Raw genomic sequence first — 7,990 nt, forward strand, 5'->3', positions numbered from 1 at the left:
GGGAGGGAAACTAACCCTCTCCTCAGGGTCGGATGACACCATCTCCTATGAAACGTCCTAAGCTTCTCACAGTACTCAGGGTCGGCTACAGTAACACACATTAAAACTATGGAATCTAACCAGTTAGCCATACCCGCTGGGACCTTTAGAGACATCTCAACAATATTTCTATGTGAAGACATAGAACACTACACCTACAGCAAGAAAATAAGAAGTGTCACTACCAAACAACTCGGACAAGATCAAAACAAGGACAAAAAAGTAAAGCAAGCACATAGCAAACAAAAGGGTATCCCAAGGTTTGCAAGAAATAAGAATATTATCACCAATACCTAGGAACGTCCTTTGGAGGCACCAGCACAGATACAGCAAAGATGGAACATAAGGAATCAAAAATAAAACCCTAGTCTCATCATCAAAACCCAAAGAAAAATGCAAACGGTTCACCCAAGTACCAACATTTCCGCAAAAATGAAGCAACAAAGATAAAAAGATTTCAAAGAAACAAAGCATGCAACAATCATCAGAAGCCAAGCAGAATAGTAGAGTAATACAAAGAGGTATGAAATAAGAGAACCAACCTGTAGAAAGGGGAAAGAACAGAAACGACAGTTGAGCAGCGAGAGCACTAGCAATCCACAAGCACCGTTAGAAAGAAAAAGGGAGGCTTAGGGCAAAAATTGAAAGGACCAGATGAACAGAAATCTTTGCAAAAGAAGCAAAAGGCAAGGAAGCAGAGGAAAGAAAGAGGCTGAGAAAGTAAAAAACTTTTTCTTTGATTTCAAAACAAAGGTAAAGATGGAAACGAAATGGTAAAAAGCAAATAAAAAACCTAATCAATGGGCTTTTAAAGCACTCGCACGTTCCCAAGGAAGTTAAACGCACTCCAAAAGCACGCCTTTAAAAACACTTCACATTAAAATAGAAGCAATGCCAGACTCACACGAGGAGGAGTTACTCAATAACCAACTAGATCGATGATCGAGCACGACTTCCCCAAAGATCGAAGCCTGGAAGCACAACCTCATGGGAAGATCGAAGCTCGAGCAGGGGCACTGTTCATACATCGGACCGAGCTATAAGGCCGAGTTGGATAAAGACAATGGGACTGACCTCATGAAAGGTTGGCCAATCACCAACCTCTTCGCAAAGAGCTCGGACAAACGTCTCAGAGGCCCAAGAAGGCCCAGAGTGAAGGAACCACCGCCTACCAGAGGGCAGTTGGGCAAAAGATAAAGATCTTGTTCCCAAAAGATAAGATAAGATACTTATCTCAAAGGAAGATCATAAAAACACTACTATAAATACACTGGAGCACCCAGGTATAACTCATACTCCAATTCTACTAAAAACCTGCCTAAAGCCCGTACTGACTTAAGCATCGGAGTCTCTTGCAGGTATCACTCCCCTCCGGTGACGAGGACTAGCAGCACCTCCTATTCCAACAAGTCAGACGAGGTAACCTCGATCAGTCTAGAAGATCTCATCCGAGATCGACCACCCTGTTTCAGGTAACCCTGATGAGCGGATAATTTATACCCTTTTTGGCATTGTTTTTACATAGTTTTTAGCATGTTTTAGCTACTTTTTATTATATTTTTATTAGTTTTTATTCAAAAATCATATTTCTGGACTTTACTATGAGTTTGTGTATTTTTCTGTAATTTTAGGTATTTTCTGGCTGAAATTGAGGGACCTGAGTAAAAATCTTATTCAGAGGCTGAAAAAGGACTGCAGATGCTGTTGGATTCTGACCCTCCTACACTCGAATTGAGTTTTCTAGAGCTATAGAAACCCAATTGGCGCGCTCTCAATTGCATTGGAAATTAGACATCCTGGGCTATCCAGCAATATATAATAGTCCATACTTTGCCCGAGATTTGATAGCTCAAACTGGCATCTAAAGACAGCCTAAAACATCTTGGCGTAAAACGCCCAAAATGGCACCAGAATTGGAGTTAAACGCCCAAACTGGCACCAAAGCTGGCGTTTAACTCCAAGAACAGTCTATGCATGTGTAAAGCTCAAGGCTCAGCCCAAGCACACACCAAGTGGGCCCTGGAAGTGGATTTCTGCACTATCTGCACTTAGTTACTCATTTTCTGTAAACCTAGGTTACTAGTTTAGTATAAAAACTACTTTTAGAGATTTATTTTATATCGAATGCTATCATAGACCATTGTACACATTTTGGGGGCTGGCCTCACGGCCAGGCCTAGACCTTTTTCACTTATGAATTTTCTACGGTGGAGTTTGATGCCAAGGCATCATAGGCTAGTTTCACTAGCATTTTTCTGTTAGTTTTAGTTGTTTTATGCATTTTCTTGAGCTTTAAGTAACCAAGAAGGGTTAAAAGAGTAACAAAGCAATGAACCATCCAAACAGTATGATTTTGATGCAAATTCCATGAGTTTTTAGTTATATTACTTGAATGCTATGAATGGAAGATTTCTCATGAAATTTTGCAAGACTTTGATGCAATTGTTTGGATGATTTCAGGGAAGAAGAGGCTAGGCAAGGAAGCAACAAAATCAATAAAGGAAGCTTGAATATCACATGTGGAGTTTAAGTTCCAGTTTAAGCCTAAACTGGAGCTTAAACGCCAAAAATCATGAAGGATAAGAAATGCTGGAAATGAAGTTTAACCTCCAGTTTGACCTCAAACTGGAGGTTAAACGCCAGAATGAGTATGCCACCCAGGGAGGAGTTCCACGTTTAACCTCCAGTTTGACCTCAAACTGGAGGTTAAACGCCAGGAGTGGGAAGAGCACCAGGGAGCCATTTCCACGTTTAAGCTCCAGTTTGACCTCAAACTGGAGCTTAAACGTGTTCGACCAAGAACTTTCCTCCAGGGTTGCTTTCTCCATTTCCACGTTTAACCTCCAGTTAGACCTCAAACTGGAGGTTAAACGTGTTCGACACCTCCAGGGCGACCATTCTAAGCTTCCACGTTTAACCTCCAGTTTGACCTCAAACTGGAGGTTAAACGTGTTCGACCTCCAGGATGCCTCCTTCCTTTTCCACGTTTAACCTCCAGTTTAACCTTAAACTGGAGGTTAAACGTGTTCGACCTCCAGGGCTGCCCTTCCTTTATCCACGTTTAAGCTTCAGTTTAACCTTAAACTGAAGCTTAAACGTGTTCGACTACATTACTCTCCAGGGCTACCTTCTTCCATTTCCACGTTTAAGCTTCAGTTTAACCTTAAACTGAAGCTTAAACGTGCTTCTACAAAAGGCCTCACTGGAAGTGTCTGGCGTTTAAGCTGCAGTTTAAGCTTAAACTGCAACTTAAACGCCACTCTTGGAAAAGGTTTCTGGGCCAAAAATATTGTGATTTAAGTTAGTCTTTGAGCACAAATATTAACTTAAACTTACTTTGGTATGAAACCCAATTGAATATCATGGTTTATGGGTTTGGGCCTGAAGGATTGATGAGTTTGAAATCTCAATTTATTGAGTCATGTGTCATTATTTGATTATCACTAAGTTGGCTCAATAAATGTTACAGGATTTGGATCAACAGCCTCATCAAGATTATGGATCATAAACCCAAGGCAAAAGGAAAGCATGGAGAGGCCTCAAAGCCCAAGAAACTCAACAGAAGCTCAATATAGAAAGTGTATAAATAGGATAGAATTTAAGTTGGAGCAAGACTTTTCAGGAGCTAGTTTTCATTTCTTTGTAATTGAATTCAGAGCTATGACTCACTAAACCCCCTTTCATTGGGTTAGGGAGCTCTATTGTAATTCAATGAATCAATAATAGTTTATCTTCTTCTTCAATCTTTTCTCTTGAATTTTGTTAGAAAGCTTCTCGATCTAATTCCATTGGGTAGTTGTCTTGGGAAAGAAACTACCCATAATTGGAATCCTTCGGAACCTTGGGAAAGGAATGGAGGATTCATGCTAGAGAAGCTTTCTCACAATGAATTGGATTGGGGTTTGGATGGATATTGTGACATGTAATCCTACCAAATTGTGGTTCATGAAATTGTGTGGTATAATCAGTGATAGAGCATCATCTCTTCTTATGAACATTTAAACCAAGGGATTGGGAATTTGTTCATTTTTAGAGAGAATTGGTGAGCCAAGGGATTGGGATCCAATCATATAAGATTGCCAAGCAAAATTCAATGAATGCATTGCTTGAGGAAGAGATAAACATGTTTTGATTCGGAGATCTCAATATCTCCTTTAACCCAATGAATCCCCCAAATTCTGATTTCCACTTTCTCTTTACATCCTGCAATTAAATTCATGCAATCACCCCCATTCCCTTTAATTTCAGCAATTTAGTTTCTGCTCTTTAATTCATGCAATTTAAGATTCCGCCATTTTAATTTCTTGTCATTTACTTTTCCCGCCAACTTTACATTCCGCAAATTCTCATCTCAATCTTGATTCCGCTCAACTAGAACACACTTCTAATCCGAATTGCTCACTCAACCAATCCTTGTGGGATTCGACCTCACTCTATTGTGAGTTTTTACTTGACGATAACCGGTGCACTTGCCGGAAGGAATTTTGCCGATCGTGCAATTTCCTAAATCGTAGCATAACTAGTTTATGTGCATCAAGTTTATGGCGCCGTTGCCGGGGATTGGTTTTCGATTGACAATTCTCAAATTGGAAGTTAACTAGATTGAGCATTTTTTTTTTTTTGTTTTGATTAATTCAGTACAAGTTACTTGTTGAATTTTAATTTCTGCGCTCGGTTACATGCTTTCTTTCTTTATGCCTTTAAATTCAAGCAACTAACTCACTGACTCACTAACTGTTTGAATTAATTCCTCAGTTGCTCTAACCATACTCTTCCATTAACCAAGAGTATTTCACTTGTTTGTGCCTGTGCTGTGTTCTTGTATGACAGGTAGGAGAGGAGAGACATCAACTCCTCCATATACCGAACCAGAGAGGACCCTTCATAGACTGAGAAGGGAAGCAAGAGGGAAGAGAGTAGTGGGAGAAGAGGAATCTGAAGGAGAATCTGAGGACAATTTTGAGGAAGCTTTAGATCTCAACATGGATAGAGAAGTTCACAACCATGAGAGAGCTGATGGAAACAATGCCATTCCTGAGAGGAGGGTTCTTAGTTCATACATAAACCCAACCTCTGGGAATTGTGGTAGCAGCATCCAGAAACCACCCATTCAGGCCAACAACTTTGAACTCAAACCACAGCTAATATCACTTGTGGAGAATCATTGTTCATTTGGTGGAAGTGCTAATGAAGATCCCAACCAACATCTCACAAAATTCCTGAGAATTTGTGACACTGTGAAGTCCAATGGAGTCCAGGAAGATGCCTATAAACTGCTTTTGTTCCCATTTTCACTTAGGGACAAAGCAGCTAAGTGGCTGGAATCATTCCCAAGGGGGAGTCTAACAACATGGGATGAGGTGGAAAGCAAGTTTCTGGCACGTTTCTACCCCCCACAAAAGGTCAATAGGCTTCGATCTGAGGTTCAAACTTTTAGACAACAAGATGGTGAAACTCTCTACGAGGCATGGGAGAGATTCAAGGACTTGACAAGGAAATGCCCACCAGACATGTTCCATGATTGGGTGCAATTGCATATTTTCTATGATGGACTCTCTTATGAATCAAGGAAGGCTGTAGACCATTCATCAGGAGGTTCATTGAACAGGAAAAAGACTGTGGAAGAGGCCATTAAAGTGATTGAGACAGTAGCTGAGAATGAGTACTACTATGTATCAGAAAGGCACAACACTAAGGGAGTCATGGAGCTGAACCATGTTGATACAATTCTAGCCCAAACCAAGGTGTTTGCCAAGCAACTAGCAGAGCTTACCAGGCAATTAGAAACAAAGCAAGTGGCTGCAATACACACACAAGATCAAGAGGAAGTAAGCATTGAAGGAAGTGATTGGGATGAGGCCAATTATGTGGGAAACCAACAAAGGCAATCATATGATCCACATTCCAACACTTACAACCCAGGCTGGAAAAACCACCCAAACTTTGGGTGGGGAAACCAACAAACCCAACCACAAAACCACAAACCTTACAACCACAACCAACATAACAATTCCACATACCAAAACTCCAACCAAAGATCATACCAAGCCACACAAAACACTTACCCTCAACCACCATATCATGGCCAAAATAATCAACCTACCCAACCTAATCCGAACCAACAATTTCAAGATCAATTAAACCGGATTGAAGGAATGATGGCAACCATGAGTCAAGACATAATTGAATTGAAAAGCTTCAGGGATGATGTGAGAACTACCTTAAGAAACCATGGTGAAAAACTCAAGAGGATGGAATCTCAAGTAGGAGAGCTATCTCGACAGGCCCCCAAATCAACTGCAGTGTTCCCTAGTGACACAGAAAAGAATCCTAAAGGGGAACAAAAGAGAGTAAGATGGGAAGAATGCAAGGCCATCACCATATTGAAGGAAGTCTTAGAAGAAGAAGGAATCAGGCCCTCAGAACAGGAGCCAGAAATCTTGAAGGAAGGTGTGGAGGAAGCTAAGCAGGAAAGTGAAACTGAGCAAGCCAAGGAACTGCAAAAGGGCACAATGGAAACATACCAACCAAAAGCACCATTTCCTCAGAGGTTAGGAGGAGGTGAAAAAGGGAAAACATATTCAAGGTTTTTGGAGACATTTAACTCTCTCCATATCAATATCCCCTTTCTTGAGATTCTCCAACAAATGCCTACACACATCAAGTATTTAAAGGAATTGTTGAGCAAGAAAAGAGTTTTGAAGGGAGGACAAACGGTAATAATGAACAAAGAATGCAGTGCTCTCATCAAGAAGGACACACTCTCTAAGAAAACGGACCCAGGAAGTTTTCATATCCCTTGCATCATAGGGGAAACAAAAATTGACAGAGGATTCTGTGATCTAGGAGCGAGCATAAATGTGATGCCTCTAACTCTTATGAAGAGGCTACAACTGAATGAAGTGAGATCCACTGATGTAATCATACAACTGGCTGACAAAACTCAGAAGCAAGCTGAAGGGGTAGTTGAAAATGTGCTGGTGAAAGTGGGGGATTATTACTTCCCCACAGACTTTGTCATTGTGGACATGGAGGAAAGCTACTTACACCCTATCATTCTGGGCAGACCATTTCTAGCCACTACTAGAGCGCTCATAGATGTAGAACAAGGAGAGCTAATTCTGAGAATACATGATGAACAGCTCATTTTCAAAGTTTTCAAACCTGCATCTGAGCCTGAACCAGAACCTGAAAAGCCTAAGGATGATAGTAGCCATCTGTGTTTGGAGGAAAGTAATCCAGCAGCTGAAACTCTAAAACAGTCCTTGGAAGGCAAACAAGAGTTGCAAGAGTTAGAGCCACAAGAATCAGTGGAAACAGATCAGAAGGATCCTCCTGACATAAGGGTCAATGAAGAAATCCTCAAGAGAAAGGGAAGAGTGATAGGGAGATTGCCAAGAGGATGGAGAAACAAGAAAATTCCCACTGAAGGTTTTTCTCCGGGAGATAACGTGATATCAAGTCATTATCTGCCAATCCCACCTGGCCTCAAAACCATTCCTTCCCAGCTCCCTCAAGTGTTCACAATCAGGAAAGTTCTTTCTATGGAACATTTAGAGGTCATGAATGAATCAAGTGGGGACGTTTTCATAGTGAGAGGAGAAGACGTCAAGCACTACAATCCACCCTAACAAGGGACAACCGTCAAGCTAGTGACGTTAAAGAAGCGCTTCATGGGAGGCAACCCATGTTTTTTTTAGTATCCTTAATCTTTAGTGCTTTGCTTTACATCTAATAAAGCATGGTTTCTTATGCATGAACTTCAATCCTCAGGACAACTATTGATTAAGTGCACTAAACCTTGCATGTAAATTACAATTGGTCTCTAAGTTTGGTGTGCCTGATGGCACTCCCAAATCTTACTCAAATTGAATTCCATCTTTCATTCAAGGTGCACAACCAAACATTAAGTTTGGTGTTCTTTTTGAACACAGTTTATGAAAAGCAAGAA

General features: G+C 40.8%; 1 non-coding gene across 1 annotated transcript; it reads right to left on the minus strand.

Moving 5' to 3' along the window:
* Positions 1 to 5,447: 5,447 nt before the first annotated feature.
* Positions 5,448 to 5,551, minus strand: LOC112781507 (small nucleolar RNA R71). The gene has a single exon (XR_003192282.1). It is a non-coding gene; the product is annotated as a small nucleolar RNA R71 (small nucleolar RNA).
* Between the last annotated feature and the right edge of the window lie 2,439 nt (positions 5,552 to 7,990).

Source organism: Arachis hypogaea, chromosome 19, assembly GCF_003086295.3.
Source record: "Arachis hypogaea cultivar Tifrunner chromosome 19, arahy.Tifrunner.gnm2.J5K5, whole genome shotgun sequence".
In the NCBI taxonomy this organism is placed as follows: domain Eukaryota; kingdom Viridiplantae; phylum Streptophyta; class Magnoliopsida; order Fabales; family Fabaceae; genus Arachis; species Arachis hypogaea.